Source organism: Alligator sinensis, unplaced genomic scaffold (genome assembly GCF_000455745.1).
Source record: "Alligator sinensis unplaced genomic scaffold, ASM45574v1 scaffold810_1, whole genome shotgun sequence".
NCBI classification, from domain to species: domain Eukaryota; kingdom Metazoa; phylum Chordata; order Crocodylia; family Alligatoridae; genus Alligator; species Alligator sinensis.
The window spans coordinates 591,916-617,402 of record NW_005842691.1 but is presented as its reverse complement, the minus strand read 5'-3'; the positions used below and the strand labels follow the sequence as shown (position 1 = coordinate 617,402).

The 25,487-nt window shown below is 42.2% G+C and overlaps 1 protein-coding gene across 3 annotated transcripts in view; it reads right to left on the bottom strand.

The window, feature by feature from the left end:
* LYPD6 (LY6/PLAUR domain containing 6) overlaps window positions 1–25,487 on the bottom strand; it is a 137,411-nt gene that overhangs the window by 97,189 nt on the left and 14,735 nt on the right. For 2 of the 3 annotated variants that reach the window (XR_003096325.1, XM_025215974.1), the window contains exon 2: window positions 21,759–21,910. The gene's annotated coding sequence lies outside the window, so the exon portion shown is untranslated. Of the gene's footprint in view, window positions 1–21,758; window positions 21,911–25,138; window positions 25,175–25,487 lie in introns of those variants that run through there. The other variant, XM_025215975.1, reaches the window with a different exon arrangement.

Here is a 25,487-nt window from a genome sequence, read left to right as displayed (position 1 = left end):
CTCGTGGCCATGTGGGAACGGGCCGGGGGGGCGAGTTTCCTCCTTCCCCTTCTGCCCCTGCCCTCCCCCGGCCGAGGAGGTGGCACCGGGCAGCCTCCACACCCACCCGCTGCTTCCCCCTCCCGAGGGCTCGCTTTTCCCCGCCGACGCCGGTACGCTGCCGGCCCCGGGCCGGGCTCCGAGCGGCGGCACAAGGAGCCGGGGCTGGCCCCCGAGCAGCTGCAGCGCGTGCCGGCACTTCTCCGAGTGCCCGGGACTCCTGCGCGGCTCTTCTCCCGTCGCCTCCCCGCGCGGGAGAGCCCAGCCGCGGCTGGTTTGGGCTGAAACACAGGAGAGCATCCGGCGGGGTGCGGGGGCCCACACAGGACCCAGGGGTTTTGTTCCTGGAGCGCTTGAAATAGGATTGAAAATATATGCCCAGGAGGTTTGTGGGGTTTCGCTCTAAAAAAATAACAATATTCATTTGAAACACGTAAAGCCATAAACGAGAGACAGGTTGTGTTTCTACACGTTTTCGAAAGGGACGCACTTCCACGCAGGGGTCTCTGAAAAATAAAGTCTGACCATGTTACTGTAGCACCGGCAAGAACTGGCCTCTTTTTTTTCTCCATGCCCTCCAAATCTTCCGCAATGGTTTCATTACACAGCATTTTCTTCCAGCCTAGCTGGACGGGAGGGATGGATGCACCTCACGGGATACGGTTTCCCCTGCATTAGCCGGCCCTCATTTGTCATGTTACTGCCCTCTATTGGTCTCAAGGTGTCCTTAGTAGAAGGAAGAAACTCAAAGGTGAACTCTCAGCCCCTTCCTCTTCTTCAGTGCAGCAGGAGGTGCTTGCCAAGAAACAAAGTCCGTTTCCCTCGGAGGAGCAAACCGAGGAGTTATGCTGTGTTCATAAATCAGATGTTAGGATTTGAATTTAGCACAGGCTGTGTCTAGTTTTCTTGTCTACTTCATTTAGAAAATAGATGAGAGGATATTCCAAGCCCCAAAATATCAGCAGCTGCAGTCTCATCTCACCTGCACATGAGGAAACACAAACGTCCTGTAATCCCACGGAGAGCGTGACACATGCTCCGCGGAGAGCCAAGATGACTGGCGACACTAACAGGGCAGAGGTGTGTCCTCACTCACCAATCTCTGCGGCCATCCACATTGCTGAACACGCAGGCAAACTGCCCCCGCCCGCCTGCAGTAATTTCATAGATTTCATAGACATCAGGGCTGGAAGGGACCTCGGAAGATCATCGAGTCCAGCCCCCCGCCCAAAGGGCAGGAAGTCAGCTGGGGTCATAGGATCCCAGCAAGATAAGCATCCAGTTTCATCTTGAAGGTGTTCAATGAAGGCGCTTGAACCACCTCCGGTGGCAGGCTGTTCCAGACCTTGGGGGCTCGGACAGTAAAGAAGTTCTTCCTTATGTCCAGCCTGAAACAATCTTGAAGTAGTTTGTGACCATTCAACCTCGTCATCCCTTGGGGCGCTCTGGTGAACAAACGTTCCCCCAGATGCTGGTGGTCACCCCTGATAAACTTGTAGGCGGCCTACAGTAAGCTTCATCTCAAGCTCTACCTGTCCCTGCAGCATGACTAGCTTGGCAGTGAGGCTGCCATTGACCCCTGATCAAGGCTGCTTCCTTCCATTCCTACAAGCAATAAAAGCCAAAGATTTTTTACGCAGATCAGAGCGGCGTTAACGTCCAACTCAACTTGTATAACGTCTTTGGGGAATCCTGTATTCTGGACCCTCTGCTGTGCTCAGAAACATGGTATTCATGTGGCAAAGCTTCTACCACTACAGGAGAGAGAAGTTCAGCAGAGCTGCTTCTCCCCTTCGTCTATGGTCAGTCCCTTCATACATTTATAGCGTTGCAAGCACCTGTACTGCCTGAGCGCTTGTGACTTAGATTGATATCAGCTTCTGTTTGATGAAACTCTAAAGTGCACTTGGGTCAACAGCCACCAATTTTTTTATTTTTTTTATTTTTGTATTCTCAGTTCTTAAGCCCATCTCTTGATTTAAGGAAAGTCCTACTTACAGCTTTTTGAATGCATGGTTTTGACATAGAGGTGGCATGTAACCTGTTTATAATTACATCACAGCCGGAGTTGAACTTTTCATAGTAATTATTCCAATAGCCGGACTTCTGTAGGACCAACAGCCTCCATTTCCTTATGCAAGGTGTAGCAGATGCATGCTCCCCTAGGAGTGGCCAAATGCGCCCTGGGAGCCCTGCAGCTCCTGCCCCTGTGTCTGGCTCCCTGGGTCTCCTCTTTTTCCCATGCACTATGCCTTTGTTGGAATGCTTTGATTGCAAAAAGGGAGGGTAAGCTGCCCAGAGTCCCAAAGTGAGCTCGCTTTGGTTCTGCATCCAGCAGGTCCCTCTCAAACCCTGCTAGCCCCAATCTAGCCTCTCTGGCTAAGTGAGCCTTCCTGGCCCATCCATACCCCCAGGGCACCAGTTGCCTTATGGGTGACTCATGATCTCCAGCCCCCCCCAGGCATGCCCATGCCTCGAAGGCGTTAACAGTTAGTCATTCCAACAGTGGTACCTTGCCCCGGTACAACGTCAACACTTTACGCCCTTGTTGGGGACTCAGCCTCTCCAACTTCGGCTCCTTTCCTGTAGCTGAGCCCTTAAGTCTAGACCCACTGTGATGGGCCTTGTCTCTACCCGTCTCGGGCACTGGGCCCTAGGCTCTGTCTGGCTTCAGCCCCTCTCTAGGCTTCAACCACCTGGCATAAGCCTGCTCCATGTCTTGAGCCCCCCAGAACCCTTGCAGGGATCAAAATACCTGGGTGCTCCTGGCACACGGTTGTGGTTTAATGCACCCTTTGAGTGCCCCACTGTGGCCTCCTCATGTTCCCCTACAGCCACATATCCAGTCCACCAGTATAAAGCTTTACCAGAAACATAAACCTACTGGCTATAACTAAAAACGTCCTCACATTGGGTCTTGTTTCCTGCAGGCTGTAAGCCTCTTGTATTTCCCAAGGCAGCTCACATGTCAAGCAATCCTTCTCCCATAGCCATTCTGCTGCAGAACTCTTCTCCTTGCTGCCTGCAGGGCCAGACTAATTGCCTGGTCTCAGGCACTAGGTTTATGTACCTCCTAAGTCCTGCCCCTTCCAGTCAGATGACTCTAGTCACACAAAAGGGTTTCCAACTCTGGCCCTAATGATCAGTCTACTTTACTCTGCTGAAGCTGAGCTCAGTCACTAGCAGCTCTGTGCTCCAAAGCTGCCTACATGTCTGCCCTGGCTCTGCTTACCATGGTGCCTCTTGTTCCCTGAGTGAATTACCCTCCCAGGGTTAGCCTTTTCCCTGTGGCTATTAGTCTGTCAGCTTGCTGGCACCTAGCCCATTGGCAGCTAGTTTGCATCCTAGCTGCCAGTCCTCCCAAAGCCCACACAGCCTGCTGAAGCTTATCCTTAAAGTAACAACAAGCCAGAAGGCTCCTATTACACAACGATTCCCAGCTAATGTATTTCTTCCATCTAGCCTTGGGCTCCAGTTTATGTTTTGGAAACCAATTTTGTAGATCTAAGGAGAATTCTACTATAATAAAAGGTTTAGCCTGTCTGTCTGTATGTCTGTCTGTTCATAACACTTCTGGCCAACTGCGCATGTGCCGCTGAGGGGGAGGGTGGCGATTGGCTGGGTGGCCGGGCCCAAGTTTGTGCCACTGCCAGGGAAGTTTGGTAGCAGGGAACATGTCCCAACCATCTGAGCAGCAGGGCTTCCCCCCCATCTCCCTGCCTGAGGGTAAAGGGGGAGATCATTGTGACAGTGCCCCCCCATCACCCAGCCCAGATGCCCCCCAGAACAGCCAGCAGGGAAGGGGAGGCAGTGGGGAGGGAGGGGAGCAGGGACACAGGCGGACATGGGGCGGGACCCAAAGTGGTGGGGGGAGGTAGGGAGCAGGTTCAGACCCAAACCAGCGGGCAGGAGGGCAGGGGGTGCGGGGCTAGACCCAGAGTGGCAGGGGACAGCGTAGAGCGGGGCCAGGTGAGGAGTGGCAGGGAGAAGGGGGGAATGGGGCCAGACACAGGGCTCTGTCCCTGCCGCTCCCCCCACCGGTCATTCTTGACAGGCAATTTGCTAGTAATTAATAAAACTCCTAAGTATCTGCTACTGAAGGTTTGCCTCATTTCAGTGGTTCTGCTCAGTGAAATAGCTGATGTCACAGTTCACGAAGGCCAATAGTCAAATGATTTTCAATTGCTTCTTATCACAAGAGATTCTTTCTAGGAATAAATCATTCTTCTTTGTCTGCTATATTACTATATGGGAAATGTAATGGGAACTTTGCTAGAGTAAGGAATTTTAAATGAAAACCTGTGTTTTCCTCTTCTATAAATGTCAGCTGAGGTCTGTTATTGAAGATCATAGTTATATCCATCTCACTTGATTTAAGCCAACTTCTCAATAGATTTAATGTGAATCCTTAAGTGTACCCATGGAAGAACTTCTTAAATTAATATAGCACACTCAGAGTTTAATCATTCTTAGTTGCCAAGTAGTGTCCTGGCCTTAAGAATGGTAAGATTAGATCAAATATTGAGATAATAATTAAGAGCATAAAACACTGAATTTTGTTCATAATATCTGTAGAATTAAACAACCCAGAATTTAAGTCATTTTATTACTTTATATAGTCAGGTGGAAAGTATTTATAACAGAATATGCAACAATTAATCAAAAAAGCATTAGTATTAAGTCTATATTGGCTCATAGTTAGAAGCTGTTAATAAACCCAGGAATTTTCTTTCTTCTGTGGAAAGTTATATAATCTGGCCCCGATTCTGATCTTAAAATAGTTATATGTCTTGCAAGGTCCACTGAACTCAACTGAGTTATTTCTGACAAACTCTAATGTCACAGAGATCATAATCAGTCTGCCTTTTTTTTAATGGTCTTATAACCAATGGAACACAAGCTACCTTAAATATTTCTACAAAATAGTCAAATATATTTTAGTATGCTAGCAAGTAAATTCTACAGCTGTAATGCTGGCTGCCATGGTCCCTCATTGCCACTTTAACTGTGGTTAGTTAGGGTGTTATGACTTGTGTTGTTTTAGAGTTGACAGTAGTTTCATTAGAGGTTAGATTATGGATTTAGGTCATGTAGGATGGTTTAGATAGGGATGATCCTGTAGTAGGCAGGGGTTTTGACTTTATGACCTACGAAGGTCCCTTCCACCCCTACTTATCTAGGATTTCTATGAAAGTATATCTTATATATATGAAGCCTGAGGTAGCTATTGTTTCCTCACATAAGTAAGTATTGCAGAGCTGGACCTGAAATTCTATGAATTGATTGTTTCTTTTCTGTACAACAACTTGCAAAATGAAACCCAGATTATGCTCAGAGGTTTTGCCATAATATAAATGAAAAAAAATAATCTAGACTTCTAGCTTTCAAAAGAAGTATACATTAATATTATGTTTCTTATTAGGTGATACACTCCTGTCCCAGTTTGTTAAACGGAACTGAATTCTTTTATCCATAATCTTTTATCATAATTTGTTCCAAAGTTCTTTGTATCTTCTTATATTTCAATGTATTTTTAAATTCTTGAAAAATAACAAAAGATGTTGAAATAACACTCTGTTGATGCACAACCTCTTACAGTCAGAGGAGATGATATAGCTGGTTTCACAAACTATTCCCATAAGCCCAGGACAGGCAGGTAAAGGCCAAAATAATACATGAAGTAGTCTGTCGGGGAGAAAAAGAAGTCCTGGGGAATAATTATTGGCTGGGAAGAGAAAGCTGCAAGAAACTCTGGCCATTGTTCCTTTAAGGAACAGGAACCAAGCAGGAAGTAGGATCCTTGTAGACTGGGTAGGGCAAGGCTCGCCGGTCTCCCAGCCTGGGCAGACAGGTGCCACATTTGGAACTATTTGACTCATCTGGGTAGGATCGCAGGAGTGATGAGCTGACTGGGCAAGCCCTCAAAAGGAGGTTCCAAATCTGGGAAGGATTCATATTAGAGTCAGGACCTGGGAAGATCTTGATTTGGGATGATAAAGTTTACAGGCTGGGGAACACAGGATCAGAAGCTTCTAGCAAAGCTAGTTAACCCATATGTTTTAGACCCCTAAAGGTGGAATATTGGGCATTAAAACTGAATGCGAGTGAATTCACTCCTGGTGCTCAGGGGAACATTGATGCAGAGCTATTGCAGGTCATGAGATGGTGCTCTGAGACAGCACTTGTTTGCAGTGGTAAATAAATTGAACCCTTCCTCCTATTTAGTCTACTGCATCCTGCCTTGCAGAGTTGATAGGTTTGTAAATGGTTCATTTTCATTGTTTGTCCAAACATATTCTGTGACATGGAGAGAAAAGACCATTTAGCAGTACGTAGGAGATGAATCACTTGTGAATCTCTTTTCATTATTTCCTTTTATAGAAATTGTGATAAATAATTGAGCACAATTGGAGAAATTTATACTAGAATTTCAATAATGGAAAATCAGCTTATATATGGATCATTCCAATGACTCAGTTATAACAGCACAGTTACTCCATGAAGACTATTGAATCATAGGGTTGGAAGGGGTCTCAAGTGTCATATGGTGCAACCCCATTTGAATAGATTAAACGCAGTCATGGGCCCCTTAATCCTTCAACCATTCCTCATTTGGAAGAAGAGGTAACAATGAATATTAAAGCTGGGAGAACACCATGTGAAGTAAGAAGAACCATAAGAGGCTGGCAAGAAGGTACAAGATAGGACTGATATCATAAAAGTCATCAGCCTTGCTGAAGTTAGGAAAATCTTGGGCATGTGAAGAGAGGTACCAAGGTGAATGTGCAACTGAAAGGAGCTTGCTTTGTACTCAGTTACTTCTCTTAGTTGGTATCTGTCTAATAAAATTAGCAAGAAGTCTTAAAGCGTGTGTTGGTGTATGTGATGCAGTATACATTTTTCTAAACTTAATCCAGAAGTATGCAATATTAAATTATTAAGCACTGGGAGTGGGGTGGAGCGGGGCTGGTCCCAGAGCCGCAGGGGGGGATGGGACAAGGCCAGACGAGGAGCAGTGGGGTGCAAAAGGGGGGCATGGGGCTATTGACGGGCAATTTGCTGGTAATTAATAAAATGACTTTATAATAAAAAATTAATATTAATAATTTAATAATAAAATTATTGACAATTTTGTAGAAATTCCAATGACTCAATTATAGCAGCACAGTCACTCCATGAAGACTATGGAATCATAGGGTTGGAAGGGGTCTCAAGTGCCAGACAGTTCTGAGGCTTAACAAGTAAACCACAATAACCGATGAATGTAACAAGCTACCAAGTAGATTTAGCCCTGTTCCAAGGGGGGCTGCTCCCTCTGCAACATAAAACACCAAATAAATCACTTCAGAAATAGTTGTATGTAGACCAAGAGCAATTAAAGACAAACTTAATTTAACAATTACAATGACTATTCCAGGAAGAGATGAATATATTTTATACTTGTCTCAGGGTTAGCATTTTACAAGTGGAAACCACTGAGAAAAAGGTACTGATAAAATTACAGCAGTAGAGTAACAAAAGAAATGACATGCAGAAGACAGGGCAGGGAGGCACTTTATAAGTGACTAAGTGGTTTAGAGAGGCATAAGAAAAGCTAAGAAGCTTGTCCAGCACAGCACTTAATCTGTAATCTGCTAGATAAACCCACATGTTTTCATAAGAAAACTGAAATCTTGAGATAGTCAGGGTTAGATGTCACTAAAGGAAAAAAGAAATATTAGAAGATACTCCTGTAAGAAGAAAAGAGATCCTTAACCAAAACATCCCAAGGAATTAGACTCTGCTCCATGCATTACCAGGAGGGCTGATTTTGTTAATATGTGAATTAAGCAGGAGCTGAAGAACCATGTCCTAATAGTGCCAGCATATCTCAAAATAAAGCAACAACAAGTTTGATTCTGTGTTTTATTATTCAAAACATTTCTTCCACAAACAAATTCAAAGTTAATCTTAAATTCCTGATTTTAAGATCAGAGACAATTTCTACTTGGCTCCACGCAAAACATGCTAGCATTCAAAATTGTTTCCAGCACTGCCCATTATTTCAATGCTCTTTTTCTATCTCTTTTGCTATTGACCTCTCCATTAGCACCTCCTAGTTCATGAATATTCAGTTTATCATGGGGCAGTGCACTGGGTTCCGGGAAAGCAGTTTCTTTTGTTGTGTACAGTTTATACACACAAGTAACAACCAGTATTTCTTAGCTCTTAGTGCTGCTAGATCCAATTTTCAGAATATCCTGTAAGCATCAGCTGTCAAAAAAATTCTGCATATAATTTTCTGTGCTTACCACATATTTTAATGTTATTTAAAAGTGTGATAAAACCACATTTTAGTGAAAAGGGTACCCACTCCACACAGATAACAGGCATAGTAAATAGACAAAATACTTCTTTTAGCATTGTAATTCTCTGCTTTCCAAAATCTGACCTCCCTTGTCTATTATATTTTGGCCATCTAACTAAAATTATCTTTTTCCAAGTTATATTTTTCCACAAATGTTAATCTGTTGTGTGCCACTAGAATTTATATTACAAGCCCATGGATCTTACCACCAGGCTGGTGGGATCTGCAAAAGCCTAGATTGCTGCAATGCCAGATCACATTCAAAAGTTATACAGGTAGTTATCCAAAGCTTTTGACTCCGTCTACCGAGAAGCACTGTGGAGGATCCTTCTGAAGTATGGCTGCCCACCAAAATTTGTCATCATTCTATGCCTGCTCCATGATGGTATGTGAGCTATCACAGATCTCTTTGAGGTTAAGATGGGAGTTAAGCAAGGCTGAGTCATTGCTCCAACACTCTTCTCAATATTCCTTATTGCAATGCTACATCTGACCACTAACAAGCTTCCAGTCAGACTGGAGGTAAACTACCAAATGGATGGTAAACTGTTTAATCTCAGATGACTCTGAGCCCAAGCCAAGACCACCCTGACCTCAATCATCAAGCTCCAGTACTCTGATGATACTGTAGTTTGTGCTCACTCAAAAGCAGACCTTCAGGTGATTGATGATGTCTTTACCAAGGCATACAAGAAAATGGGATTTACACTTAACAGTCTTTTAATGAGCAGTCCCCAGCTCCAGTAATTCAGATTTATGGTGAGACTGGACAATGTTGAGTATTTCCAGTACTTTGGAAGCTCTCTCTCACAGAAAGGTGACATCAACAAAGAAATCCAACATTACCTTAAACGTGCAAAAGGAGCCTTTGGATGCCTGAGGAAACGAGTGTTTGAAGATCATGACATGAGATCCAAAACCAAGATCGTGGTTTATCAAGCAGTTGCAATCCCCACTTTACTATACAGATCTGAGACATGGACAATGTATAAGAGACACCTCAAGTTGCTGGAGAAAAACCGTCAATGCTGCCTGTGGAGAATCATTCAAATGAAATGGGAAGACAGAGGTACCAACATTAGCATCCTCTTGCAAGCAAACACCATGAGCATTGAGGCAATGATCATCCAACATCAACTTTTCTGGGCTGGCAAGGTCATCTGGATATCTGACTCCAGACTCCCGAAGGAAGTTTTATTCTCCCAACTCAGTCAAAGTGTATGCTCAAGAGGAGGGCAAAGAAAGCACTTCAAGGATATCCTCAAGGCTAACTTGAAAAAATGTAACATAGCATCAACTCGTGGAAAACTATTGCCCCAAATGGAGAAAGAGTCTGCTGCAAAGATCTCAGTATTGTGAAATCTTACAATAACAGCAAGAGATGGAAAAGCATGATCATCAGAAACAGCATGTTGTGGACCAAGTTAAGAATTCAGAGTCACCCACCCCACATGGAAACACATGCCCCAGTTGCAACAGAGTGTGTTGGTCCTGGACTGGCCTCATCAGCCATCTTCAGACTCACAGATAAAGCACTCATGGAAAGCAATACAATCATCTTTGACTGCAAGGGATTGCCAATGTAGTTATCCAAATCCCATGGGTTTGCTGTTAGTCAAACAGAGGAAAAACTCTGCAAAATGCTTCATGATAGCCCTTGTCCGGCACAACCCACTTAAGGAGGGAAAATCAGATCCCATTGACCACTATAGAATCAGGATTTCTGCAGCAGACTCCTCCCTATAGAGCAGGTACAAAGAGCACTTTAAAAATAGAGTCCTATAACATAACATCCTGTAACAAAGTGGCTGTTTTCAATGCGGGGATAGATGTCTTTTAGTCAACAACTGTTATGTGTCTCACAAACCTTAAAGAGTCAAAAGTGTTTGCTTTTCTCCGCATGTACTGAATCAAGAAATCATAGTCTTAACAAATGGGAACAATGATATCATGAAGTAATATGAAATCAATACAACAAGGCTATATCAGTCTTGGACTGATAGCACAAACTATCAGGACTGAAAGTTTGGTATAACTGCAATCCATCTTAAGAGTTAAATAAAAGATTCAGACAGTTGTTTGAAAATGAATTTATAGGTGAAGTAAGGTTATCTGTACTTCAAATTCAGTTTACACACAGAGGGCTCAACCCTGTACTCTTTGCATACCCAAAGCTCTTACTAATTTGAGATGGAATTATTAGTAGATAATAATATTTGCTAACCATTGATTCATGTAGCAGGTTTCTGAGCCAGAAAAATGAATGAACATGCTAGACAATATGTCTCCTGATTTTGCCAAGGTAGTGATTTTTTCCAATTACAGCTGGATGTGGATAATCATGGTACTATTAAGAACTAGCACTTATTTCTAACGCCTTTAAAATCTCCATTTTCCATTGATAGAACTTGAGTATCTTCCACAGAGATAATATCTTAAGAAAAAAATCATTATTTGAATGTTGAATAAGATTGTGGCTATTATTTAATCTTAAAAATCAAACGGAAAATGAGTCATCTTCTCATAGCAATTTATGACCAGAAAAGAACACAATAGATCACATTCTCGCACCACATGTGTTAGTCATCAGACTTCATACAGGTATTTCTGACTTTCATGCTAACGAAAGTGAGATCAAAATCAGGGCCATTCATTGCTCTAAATTCTCCTGACACAAGGCCCCAATCCTCCAAAGTGGGGCACAGGGAAGGTCCACCTAGTGCCCCAGTCCTCCAAAGGGGCTGAGGGGGGAGGAGGGGGATTCTATTCAGGACCGATAGCCTAACTGGATATCCCATCAACTTCAAAAGGTACTCCACACAGGTGTTAAGATCCATTCAGTCAGATCCCTTTCAATGATCATTGCCTAGGATCAGACAAGACCTGGAACAGAACACCACAGGGAAAACACAGCAAGGAAATATCTCTGGTAAAGAATAATATGTTGAAAATACTCCAGGAAGCAGTGGATTTTAATGAGGGATTGAGCGCAGAACATACAACTGCTTACAGAAGAGAGAATAGTTGACCATTCCAAGGTCAAAGGGGAGAGAAACCAATCAAAAGATGATGGAAGCAGCTGAGTGATGAGGTGAATGGGAAGACAGCAGGTTTCAAAAGAAAGTATCTCTCTGCCCTGTTTACCATGGATTTAGGGACCTGGGCAAAACTTATGAAGGTTCTTTTTGCATCTCTCCTGCACTTCTGTAGTGATGGAAGACACAATTTAAAGATGCTTCCTAACAGGAGATCAAGGGAGTTGGGAACTGGGAGATGATCTCTCAGACAGCAGCTAGCTACTACTTCGTGCTGCAGTGCATGCCTCTGCACATGCGCTTTATTGCAGGACATGTTGTCTCACTGTAGGCAAACTGCCCATGCCCAGCTCCTCCTGGCTCCTGGTGTGCTGCTCCGACTGGACTCCATGTGCTGCGGGGGGGCCGGGCTCGCTGGGGCACAGGATGCCTCAGTGCAGGGCTAGCCAGCAGGTCACCCCCGTGCAAAGGCAACCTGCCCCCCCAGCCAGCCGGGGAGTAGCACATGGAGACAGGGTAGCAGGCAGCACGTCACTACCTGATCCCTCATTTTAATGCACTGCAGAGCCCCTGAGCTGAGACATGCTGTACCCCAGCCAGCTCAAGAGCAGAGCTCTGGCAGGGTTGCAGTGTGCGTCAAGACAGAAGAGCAGGCAGCCCTCAAGCAGTGGGCAGCCCTCATACAGGCAGTCCTCAAGCAATGTGCCTCGAGACAGAGCAGCAGGCAGCCCCTGTCTCCACATGCCTCACTGTGGGTGTTTGTCCTAGTGCACACTATTTTTGCATGTTTTGCTCTGCATTTTTTCTGGGGTTTTATTAAATGTTGCCCCTGCACTGCAAATTAGCAATGCCACATGCGGTTTAACATGCAAAGCATGTGGTTTCCACAAAGAGGTTTGTGGTGCCAGAAACCGCACATGCCTGTAAGTGCAGATGCGGCCAAAGGATCTTTAGAGGCTTACCTCCTGGTTATTGAATCCAGTGATCACTACACTTCTTACCTGCTTTTTAGTTTTAAATGTATTACCTATGTTTTTCATTATAACAGTAAATATTTTAATAGGATAATCCCAAATTTATTATCTAAGGGAGAATGTTGGAAAATAATTTGGAATTCAAAACCAATCAAAATTTAAAAAATACACGTTCATTATGCATGCGTTATGAACCGTTAGTGTGCAGGGGTGGGAGGCACTGTATGAAGCACAATAAAAATATTTGCCATGTAAGCAAAGAAAGAGACATAGGCCACAAACTGGCATTATGTTTGTACCAAGAGAATCACCGCTCATCTGGGAGAACAAATGGCCACACATTGAAGCTGTTTAGCCAGAAGCAAAAAAAAATGGAGAGAGAAAAAATACCCATCTCCAACCCAATAGAGGTTGCTCCCAGGAGAGTTCCTCCTGAGAGAACAAATGCCTATACACTTACAAAAAAAAGATACACTCAGAAAAAAGAGCTTTACAAATGTATATAGACACCTACAGGTGCAGTTGATTTCAATGGATTTAGGCACAGAGGTCCTTCAAAACAATCAATTGCACTAGGCACTAATCTGTTTTTATGTCTTTAAATACAAAATCTGGCTTGAAATGTCTATTCACTTCTGAAAACAAAATTGGGAGCCTTTGGCCTAGAGTTTTGAAGGTACCAGTTTTAGTATGTTACTCCAATCACAGTTGCTTTGATGGTTTAAGAGCTTAAGTCTCATTTTCAGAAGTCAGTGGGTGCATCTACATGAGATGCTTACTGCATATATCTCACAGACTACAGTGCACTGTAGACATACAAAAGCTAGCATTTGATAACTCAGGTAGAAGTAGTAGACTAGCCACAGCAGCCTGGCATTTAGTGTAGGCTAATTTATCTACTGAGAAGGAGCAGTCTGAGATATAGCTATAGATATATTCTTAGTCTTCCAATTGCCTAAAAGTTACTTTTGAAGATAAGACTTAGGAGTCTTAAAAATTTTGCTCTAGTTAATTAGAAATACAACATATATAATTTCAGCCCTTGCTCTAGCCACCAAACAATCATTCAATTCATCTCATTTTTATTCAGTGGAGTTTATTTGACGTGTTTCTGTGTGGCATACTTTAACCTGTTACACTTTTTACAGATTGGAGCTTTCTGTACTGACACATTTTGGCTTAAGCATGTCTATCATACCTATCAAGAGGCTTAGGAGTTAACAAACTCCTACAGTACCTTTTTCTCACTGCCATTTTTTGTCATTGGACACCTTCAGTTAAGTAAGAAAATTCTGGAGGCCTTTTAGCCTTAAGAAATTTTGAGGCTATTAGCCTTAATAATACCAGGCCAGAGTGCCTTTCTACAGAGTGAAGTATACTTCATAGAAAGCATGTTTCTGGATCAACGACAGCCACAAAAGCATTCCAACCATGAAGTAAAGGATTTAATAGAAGATTTAGTAGGATAAAAAGGCAGGGCTTCTTTTTTTTTTTCTTTTTTTACATTTTTTCCACACACTGGTTTTTTGTAAAAAGCAGGGAAAAAGTGACGGGCATGAAAGAAAACCTGATTGCCTATTATTAACTGCTAGTACCGCCATTAGTTTATTTACTAGAGTGAAAACTAATAAGGAAACTAATGAGAGGTTTGGTTGGAGGCATTGTGGCATTTCATTACAGTCTGGCGGAAAATTGGAAATGAACCTGATAGCTCTGTACTCTATTAAATCTTTCTCCAGGATCTGTGTGCAACTGCAAATACACATGGCCATATTCAGTCATATTTATCAGAGACTTTCTAATGATTTTTTGTATAACTTTAATACTGCAGATAGAAGGTTCCCATCCATCTTTGCTCTGTAAGTCCAGCATTTTGGTGTTACAACACTATCATTAGTTTATGATCAATGGGATAGCAAGAATTTGCACTTCTGTAGTGCCTTTGATCACAGACTGTCAAAGCACATTGCAAACTGTAACTAATTAAGCCTCTCAACACTCCAAGAGGTGGGTATGGGGATCTAGAGAGATCATTTTGCATACCACACACATGCAGCCTCCTCTCAGACACCTCAGCTAGTCCAGAGACAGAAACCCTACCCAACAGTTTACAGCAACAAGTAAAGATGAATACAGTACCCTTCTGAAAGTCTATGTGTAAGTTAGAAAGCTAAATCCAATATTATCTGTTGGAGTTAGTAGGGACATTGGCATTAATAGCTCTGCCCTATCAGAAATATAGTGTGAACTATAACAGCCTGGCTTTACAGGTGGAAAGATACAAAAGCTAGCGCTGGTAAAATATAATAAAACTCTCCAGCAAACAATTCAAACACATTGTTTTCCTGTAAATTATGCAGCACAAAGAGAAAATGAAGTGGCACAGCCATTCTTTTTTACATGGAGCAAAGCTTTTGTGCCTGACGACCACAGGCACAGCCACTCAAGTGGTTTCTATGTGTATGTGATTTCTTGTTCCTCCATTGATATTTTAATTTCTGATGGGTTTTATAGCCCCTACGTAATAGGAAAAGGAATCCTAAATATGAAAAATTAAAACCTATTTATATTTCTATTTAAACAAAAATCCCTACATCTCCCCCACTCCACCCTATCTCTACCTTAAAAATGCATTGTGCCTGCTCCCGAATACAATCTGTTCTATTAGATCTGTTCCATTGACTATTACTAATGGAATATGCCCTCCGGTTAAAAACATCAAGTTGTGTTGTGTGATATTGTTTAACATGCCATTTTCATATGTTTACGTGGGCCCTTAAAACTGCTTTTTTTTTAACTGTAAAAGAAGAAGATAATTACCATTGAGAGCAAGTGTTTGATCAATGCAACATCTTGGAATGGAAGTAGGTAATTGGTATCCATTACTTTGACTATTTTTACTCTTCATACATACCAAAGTATCCAGAGAAAATGATGTTCATGACCAAAGATCCTAGCCTTTTGCGATAAAAATATTTTTCAATAAAAAAATCATAAAAACCTGTGTTTTTCCATGATGACCCACCCCCGCCAATGTTGATTGGCCAAGGGGGCCCAGCAGTGGCTCTGTCCCTCGTCATTGATTGGCTAGGAAGGCGGCTCTTCAGACAGCCCCACTTCTCACCGCTATTTGGCCAAAAGGGACAGGGCTATATGACAGGTAGCACTCTCGGCCATACAGTGACAGAGGGAGGAAGGGATGGCTGCTAGCTTGGATGTTTTTTTGTGTGCTGGCAGCTTCTCCCCCTGGTAGGCTGCTGCAGCAGCTGTGAAAACTGCTGGCTACCACTAGGGACCCAGCATTTTATTTTCAGTAATTTGTTTTATTTCCAGCAATTCTAAAGATTCTCGGTAAAAACGCAAGTTCCATGTTTTTTTCTGTGGCAAATGGAATTATAGGATCCCTGCTCAGACTGCCTTCCATGTTTCTAGATGACACTTCAGGTTTTCTAGAAACAGATTCTTGAGGAAAATCCCTAGCAACTGTTTTATATTTATTATAGTGACTTGAAGTTATTAGTGATCCTTGGTTCAGTGCAATTGGCATGAACACACCCAGGCAGACTACACTGCTAGGTGTAGCAGTAGTCAGTAGAAGCCTTTCAAGCAAGATAGTGTTCTTCCTGTGGAAGGCAACTAAGATGAGCAGAATATGGAACGCAGTCTGAAACCATAAAACTCAAGGTCCACATAGAAATCAGTCCCTAGAGATCTAGGTTCTCCTTCTCCCCAGGGAGCCATGAAACAATAGAGTCTATGGGCCTTGTTGCACGTTATATTTAGGACGGATACACCGACATCTCCACATGCAAGCAGTAAAACACATTCTTAAGTCCCAATATATTGTAGCAAAGTCAGTACTTTTTGCAAGAGCAGTATCTCCAAATGGTAAAAACACGTGTTTAGCTATCATGGACCTGCTCCACAGAAATAATATGAGCGCTCCTCACCACCTCTGGTGGGGTGCCAGGGCTGGGACAGACAAACAAGTGCTTATTGACCACACACCCAGCTCCAGCCCTGCCCAGACTGCAGTAAGCTTTACGGTGTGACTGCTCTGAAAAAGTTCTAACTCGTAGTAATGCTTACAATCTAAATAAAACACATCTAAGTGCCCCATGCAACAACACCTTGTCCCTTTTACCTTTAGCCCCCTGCCAACCCTTTATTTTATCCACACCTCTAAACAGCATCTTAAACCATCATTGACTCAGAAAAGAATGTCCTGGGAAAGTGTATGCATACTCCAGCCTATTTCAACACAACTCATTTGAAACACCACAATGACCCCAACATGAGGTTTTAGCATAGATAGGCTTTGCATAATCCTGGGAAGATGTAAATATCCGTAAACTGTCATCTACCCACCACATACCTGACCTATTTTGACATACTGCCACCTTTTCATTACCATCATTTACTATATTCTGTACAGAGTAAAGGAAAGTCCCACTGGAACATTATTAAGGACCAGATTTGATGCCCACTGAAATCTATAAATTGGCATAAATTCTTCCACTGAGTTCAGTGGAGGCTGGATCAGGCCCTAAAGCAAGCATAAACCTTTCTATTTGTCCTAGCCCATTACATTTTCTTACTGGGACACAAATTGTTGTTATAAAGATAACCTTTTGTCTTCCTGTACCTTTCTTCCACTTTTGGGTAAGATTGATTGTAAATGGCTTTCCATTTATTATATTGGCAGCCCAGTCAAAAAGTAGTTGGTTTTCTTTTTAACAAAGAGTTTCCTTTCCATCTGATCTCTCCCATCATAGTGTTCATTATGGAGAGAAAAACTCTGAAGACGTGGAAGGGTGATGTGATGAAAATGCTGCCGCAGTGGGAGGAGAGTTATTGTTTATGCTAATGAGTGTAATACATTGGCAATTTGACTGGGCTCTGATGTAATGTTGCCATATATTTAGTGTAGGGGATGAAAGGCTTTGAATTTAATAAATACGAAAATAAGAGAAAAAAACAAAGGGAACAAAACACTTGGAAACACTTTGTGATGTCTTTAAAGTTTAGACATTAAGCACTCTAAAATAGAATCTGTGTTCTTAAAAATCATTTGCTGATTGTGTAGTTTTGCTTTGAAATCTCACAGAGGATTTATTATTTCCCTTGGAAAAAATTGTACTTTGTTCTTCCTACAATATCTACTCCCATCGATTGTAGCATGCCAAGAGAAGCTGCTTTGGGAACAGGCCAAAAAAGAATGAGACAATGTGGTATATTCTAAGCATAGACCATTACAGACTATGGGAGAAAATCCTTTTGTTGTTCTGAAGTCTGCATTTGGTGCAAGTTAATGAGAGAGTTTGGAAAGGCTGAAGAGGTCTCATTATAAGATGTCACTCCAAGATTGCATCTTTGTTTTTTCCTTTTCTCCTTAAAGTGGTTCTTAAACTAGCTTAAAAGCATCTTTATACTATGAGAGGGGATGAAACAGACTTCAGTTATTCCTACTTTAAAGAAAGAATAGTCCAGATTTAATTAGTTATTTTGCTAACCAGTGGGTTAGACTATAATAGTCCTATCGGTCCATATGGAAGAAATATAGGACTGTGGAAATGTAGGCATAAAGCTATATAAAAACAAACAGTTCTCTCACATAGCAAAAATCCTTTTTTGAAGGGTGACAGGGTTAAGAATACCACTGATCTGCTGGGTATAAATACAACTTATTAAACCTCTCTCCATGTTTTTGGTTTGAGAATCCTTTGCCAATTTCTCCTAATTTCTGCACATTTAGTTGTTTTGCCTAACTCTTATACAGACACTTCTGAGCAACAATTTGCAGTCTGAGTTATTTGCAGACTGTTCACAGTTACTGCTTGTTATTCATTGTTCATGGTAGGTGACTGATCAGCTACATGATGTGCTGTTGTTTCTGCTCCCTAAAAAGATAACTGAAACTATTTCAACAGCAGAAAAATGAAACAACAAACAGCAAAGCAAGATTATTTTTGTTCCCATGTGTTCTCACATGAAATTACTTTGAAGAGCAGCCCTTCCACAAACACTCTTCAAAGAAAAGGAAATCAACTGAACAGTAAAGGGATATGAATACAGAATAATGCAAGACAAGACTTGAGGTAAGTGGTAAACTTCCATAGTCAGTGTAGCTGCCTATTTGCACAGAGTAGACCATAAGTTTAAGGTCTTGAAGTCCTTCCCCCGGTTTCACTGAGCATGATTCATCCCATTCATATTCTAATTATTTACAAAATGGAATGGAAGTTTTGCAGAATAATTGTATACAATCAAGTAATAACATGCTATTAGTCATACATAGCAGTACTCCTGATTGTGTACCAATTAGCCAAAGGCTCCTTTCTACAGCTCCAGAGGCACACATTCTTCAGCAGAAAACTACAGACTTGTGCTAAAGAATGTCTCTGGTTGGCCCAGTTGTAAATGGGTAATGAGTTATTCAAGCTATGGATGCAGAGGTGACCAGATGTGAATGCTAGCCACATCCCTCTCTCATGTGCCACTAGCTACAATAGACTTTAATTTAGCCTAGATTATTTGACCCCAAATGACAGATCATCTCCCAGAGAAGCTCTTCCCATTAAATGTTGCCACCTTGGGATAAAATTTTATCAGATTTTGCCCATATTGTAACCAGACCAGTAAACAGGAATATATGAAAATGGGACTGAACGGGATTTCCTGGGTTATCAAGTCCAGCCTCTCATCATCACAGGCACAACATCACATCATTCCAGTCATGCACTAATCAAGCTCCATCTCAAAACTGGTTAGGTTCTTCACTCATGCTCCTCCTACAGACTGTATCCAAATCTCACTTCTCTAGTGGTTAAAACCTTCTTCTAATTTTCAGTTTAAATTGATTCAAAACTCTTTTGTATTCTGTGCTGTTTTGATTTAGACTGCTCACCTCAACAGAGATCCATAAAGGATAGGGCAAACCAAACAGTTGGTTTAGTAGTAGGCTTTTACATGATATTTTCTGTTGCTAGTAAAAACAGGATGCTAGCCAGAAGCAGTGACCTGGAGTCACTTTCTGTGTCTCTTACTCTAGGTCTACATTGCAAATGTACTGTACTGAGCAGTGGCATCCTCAAACCATCAGTGCTATTCCACAACCTGCCTTGTGAACCAGAAGCAGTGCAGCTGTACTTCCACAGCACTGCAGCAGGCCAATCAGCCTGAGTGACAGCACCAGTTACCCAGCTCCTGTGCTAGGTAGTCCACCTGCTGCATTATATGGACACAGCTTTGTTACTTCCAGTTCAAGAGAGATCCTGTGCAGAGCAGTGCAGCATGGCTCAGGTACCTCTATGTGACACAGTAAATTTAGCGTGTAGACATGCACCAGTTTTATGTCACTATGAATGAATATAACACAGGCCCAATTGTTCTTTTGCCAACTTTGTTCTTTTCTTTAAATAGTCTTTTTCCATGCCAGATGTTTAGCCCTCAATGTACTTAAAAAGAGCAATCATATTCCCTAATAAGGCCCCTTCCATTTCTGGAACCAAATAGGCACTAAAACTTGAAAGCTCTATTTAGGTCTAGTTCAGAGGGCAATTAACCTGCCAGATTCAAAGCATGGACCTCAACAAGGTGTTTTCTGAAAGGCAAAAGACAGGTGAAACCAAAGTAAGAGCTGCCCATTTGTGTGAAAGGTACAAAAAGTTGCTATACAGGAGATTATTTCATATAGATTGAGAAAAATAATACCAGTTCACTGGAAGCAATCATAGGCTTTGGTTTTCAACATGCACAAGAGTTTGTGAGGGAAATGTATGGAAGCAATCCTTTTCCTCTGATAATCTCGGACCTGGATTTTACTGCAACTGGGAAATGTCTGTAATGAGTTGTTGCTTTAATTCAGCAGAAACAGAACTTGCCACAGCACATTAAATATATTCTTTTCTAAATTCCACACCCCTTTTAAGCACAGAAAATAGAAGACAGGAAATACTAGCAGGTGTCATCCTGCTTTCAATCATTAAATAACACAAGTCATCAAAGGTGTTCTCCTGAGTTCATAAGATACAGTTTCCCAGTTCCAAATATCAGAATAAACTCCAAACCATTTATTCCTTGCTAAGCAAAAAATCATTCTCCAGGCAAAGCTCTCACGATCAGGTCATTTAAAACAATCGGACTGTATACCTGGCAACTTGGGTCCAATTTTAATCATTTTTATTTAAAATCAATATTTAAATATGTGTGTAAAGTATCTGAATGACAAGTTCCTTGTGATATCATTAAACATCTGTAAATAACTAAATAAATAATAATACAACTGTGCTTTATTTTTAAAACAGTGAAGGAACAATCCCATAGTTGTTACACAAAAAAATACTTTCTTGTCAAAGATTTGGTTGTGCTGAAAACTACTAGATCAGGCATAATGAGCCCAGTCCATGTGCTCAATGAAGTTTAGGAGGGTAAATGGACCTTTACAATCCCCTTTCTGCTTATAATCATGGGGCCAAGAGAAATGGCCTTCTTAGCACAAGTCAAAGGAGCTTTCCCATCAGATGCCTGTGCCCCAAGTGGTTGGGGACTATGGCAGTATGAATTGGCTGCATCCCGTTCTTTCAGCCATGGCTCTAGGATGAAAAGTGGCATAAAGAACTGGTGTGACAGCCATTCTACACCACACAAGGATTTCCCCAAACTGGGAGAATCCTCAACTGTCTGGCTGAGCCAGTGGCACAAAGCATCTCTATAAAGGCAGGAGATCCAGTACATACAGCTGTGCAAAGTTCTGGCAGCTAATTTGCTAATGATTGCTTTTTAAATGCTTTCAGCTCTTTGGATCACCAATGAGATTATGAGCTATGGAGGATTATGCTCCTGATTTCCAGTACTCCAAGGAAAAAAAAGTAACATTCTCTTTCTAATTAAGCTTAGTGAAACTCTTATCTTACCTCAGATACCATGTTTGAAAAGATGCATTTCTTTGGTGCAATCAACACTAATGCCAGATCTCATTTGATAGCCCTTTCATCCTCTGCACAACACTGACAGAAATGATCCCACTCTCTGGCTAATGATAGCTGGCTACCTAATGTTTTATTTTTGCTCATTTTTCTAGCTTGAAATTGTTGTTTACTTTCATGCACAATATAATTAAATAGACACTCTATACTTAAGAAACATTAACACTGATGAAGTCATGGTAGCAAAAATTCAGTAGGCACACAGCGGTTAGCGAACAAGGCACATCAAGCCAGATGAACAAGGATGGGCTCATTTCAGCCAAGTTCCACGCACCATTTATATACACAGTGCCTAAAAGGCCTTTGCTCATGTTTCCATATCACGTGGAAGAAAATACAGTGAAGTCAAAGGGACTACTCACAAGGTTAAGCTTACCTGTGCTGTGCTGGATTGGGGCCCAGATCTCTTGGCTGGTAGCTGTAGCAGACCCTTTAATATTTTATGTAGCCCAGCAACTAGACCCTTCAGTGTGATAATGTGGGTTACAAAAGCAATGCAGGACTGAGGTCACACGCTGTGTACTCATCCTGAAAGGTAAGAAAATACAGACTATCAACAACTCAGCTCACGACAACCTCACCCTGGACCTTACAGCATAAGCATTTTTTTTTTTTATGTTAACACTTCGCAATAAAGAGTATAAAACAAAATCTATTATTATAAAGCAAAACTTATTATTGGTGATACATAAGAATTGACCTAGGAAACAAATATTAAAAATACCCCACACATCAATAGAATGATAAAAGAATCAAAATAATAACCGATAACTAGTAAACTTGGTTGAAGGCATGGTTGGAAACATTTAATCAGGAAGGATCATGGCACAGTTGTTTCTAAACACATTGAGATGCAAGGGTGTGCTTGCAATGTGTTTTTGTTTCTAAGAAAAATCAAACTTGATTAGGTAAGGAAACAAATTACTACACTGTATTCTGACGAGTTAAGGAGCAGGTCCTCAGGTAGTGTAAACTGGCATAGTTGCTCTGCAGTTAATAAGGGCCTAGTCCAAAATTTACAATTTATAAATATAGAACAGGCGAGGTATGTAGAGGTCAGAGCAGAGACTGTTTGTTATAAAACTGAACTCTATTCTTTACTGTCACTGAACCCAGGCCTCAAAGTTTTTATCAGGATTCTAAATCTTCCAAAGTTTGGGGTTTGAGGATTTCAGGTTTTTGGCTTAGGCTCAGCTCTTTTCACTGTGCCTTTGAAAAAGTCATTTGAATGCCTAAGCTCACTTATCTGTTAAATGGGCATAAATAGAGGTCTGTAAGACTTTATTGGTGGCTTGCAATGAGCTTTGAAAAGCACTCTATACCACTAATCATCATTGATAAATTGATGAAATGTTGCTGTTCCTACTATTTTGATCATCTCTAACACACCCTGCAATTCCAGACTGCTGATTCTGCAGCACTGCACCGTAGTTTCAAATATCACTCGTTCATACCAAAGAAAACAAACATATTTTTCCATGTTAGAGATACTGATCTATAAAGCAAACAGCTGCAACAAGCAGCTTTAGTTTTGTTGGCAATGTACAGTATGATGGAAACTGTTGTTCTCTAATTTCCCTTATTTATTCAAATTCCTGCAAGACTCTTATATGTTAGAACATTTTAACAAAATAAAATGATACAGAATGATTCTCCCTGGTTTTAGTTTTTTCCTAGGAAGTGGGAGTTGTGGGGTACCTCCTTTTTCCCAGAAACAAGGTCATTTTGTTTGCCATGGGAAGTTAAATTATCCAAACAAATAAGTCCCAACTCCATCCTCCTCATCTCTTTTATGAAAACGCAAATATCATCACTGGCATGACTGTTGAGGGAAGAAAGCCCAGGGGTAGGGAGGTGTTAGGGAAGAAGGATAATATTGGGATCAAGTCTACAGCTTTGGAAATTTCTGGGGAGAAGCCTGAAAGTGAAGATGTCCAGCATTCCCCACAAGTCTCACACCTCCATCCGTAACCTACTCCAGAACTCTCACCCATTCTCTCTTCCTCTTTCACTGCTTTTTCATTCTTCCATTCTGTCCCTTCATTCTGCCCCTCCCCTCATCTCTTGCCTTGCTGTTCTGTCCCTCAGTTTAGCCTCTGAGTGGCAGTGGGGTTTACTTTTTGGGGTGTAAACAGCTCCTGTTCCAACAATGCCACATACCTGTAATGCAATGGACACTGCTCAGAGCTTCATGTAAGTGCATAGTTTGCACCCCCCCTTCTCTCACCTTCTCACTGCTGAGCCTTGTAGTACACACCTCCCACTCCTCCACTTCATCTCTTTGCTACCAGCTATTCTGTGACTGGTTGGGATGTAACAATAGGGGAGCAGTAAGTGCAAAAGAGAAGCTGCTCGTCAGTCTGAAGTTACTTGACTACAAAAGCTCCCAGCAGTGTAGCTACAGCAGAGGAAGGGGCATTTTTACATATGCAAGTGAACGTGAAAAGTGACCAGCGCTGCATCACCTGCAGTTGTATAACTGGTGAAATGCATGTCAGTGTGCAGAAAATGATGGTGGTCCGCTTTTGAACTAAAACACATAGATGGTGTTTTAGTTCAAAAGCTTGCCACTGCCATTTTCTTCACTCTGGCACACATTTTGCCACTTATACAACTGCAAGAGATGCAGCACCATGTGCATCAGCTTGTGTGTAGAGCAGACTCGAATAATCAAGTCTGCTCTGACACCAGATTTCTAGTGTGTCCGGGCATAAAAATGTATGTGTATAAATGCCCTACCTACAGCTTAGCTTGATGTGTTACTTCTGGGTTAGGCTGCTACCATACAGGACTTGAAAGATGGGGTGGATGCATCTTACCAGTCTGACTAAGTCACTTCTACATTGCTGTTGATTAGCACAGCACTCTGCAAATAGAGGGAAGCATGTTCATTGCCCTAAAGAGTCAGTGTCATTATTGGGCAGGACAAACTGGCAAGATGAGGCACAGGGAAACAGTTTGAGCAAATAAGGTAGTGATTGCAGAAAGCAAAAGTCAGAACAAAACAGGAAGCATTCCTGGAATCACAGCTCTCAGCCTGTGGGATACAATCCATTACATAATATACTCATGCGTGCAAAAAAGAAACTGCCCTAGGACAGATCACTTTGATATAGCTACTTCCAACAGCCTCAGACTGAGGGCTCTTTGTTTCTGAGTAAGAACTTTTCAACAAAATAAAAACACTTCAGGAGCACCAAATGTGTTGAAATCACCACTAACTTTGGGATAAAAATAGTGGCATCAAGATTAGGTGTGTTTGAGAAGTATTCTTGGAAGAAACATTTTAAGCCAAGAAAGGCTTCCTGAGGGAGTAGGAGTGGCAGCCTTATCAACAGCCTATTCATGGCAATGGAGAGACTCCCAGTGACTTCACTTGCCTTTTAGATCAGGCCCTGAGAAACCCAGTGATAGGTGTTTGTTTTGTTTGCTTCCCAAATCCTCCTGCCAAACCATGCAAGTAGAAGAGGCCTTGTTTTATCCATACACTTGTAACCCTGGACACGACACTACATGCACACTCACCTGAATAATGGGATCCTGGGGTACCCGGTAGCCAGTAGCCCTGCCCAGCCCCCTGGGAAGCTGCTGCAGTGCCCCGAGCGGAGAGCCTCCCCTTACAATCAAGCAGCCTCGCAGGCAATTCTCAAACTATTGCAAGATTTAATTATTTACAACATAACAAATAATCATTAAATAAGCACATGGATATACCGACTAATAAACCCTCAAGAACTTATTTACACAGTCTCTCACTTGCACACGGTGTACTGGGGATCCCATGTGCACTGCCCCTGGCGGGGTATCTCAGGGAGCGGGACTGTCTGTGTCCCTGCACGTGGTCTGTGGACACTCCCTGGTGCTGGTGTCCACCTCCGTGCTCCTGGAGTCTCTGGACAGCAAGGGTCTCCAGGCAGCAAGCAGCGATTCCTCTTCTCCAGTGCCTGCAAGACAGCCTCCCCCTGCCTTTGACCCCCTTCCCCGGCTCTGCTGTGAACAGTGTCTGGGCTGCAGGCTATAGCAACCCTCCTGCCCCGCACAGCCTCACAGCCCCGACAAATGCAGCCCCTCCCTGGGCTTTGCCTGCCCCTGGGGCCCCTCACCC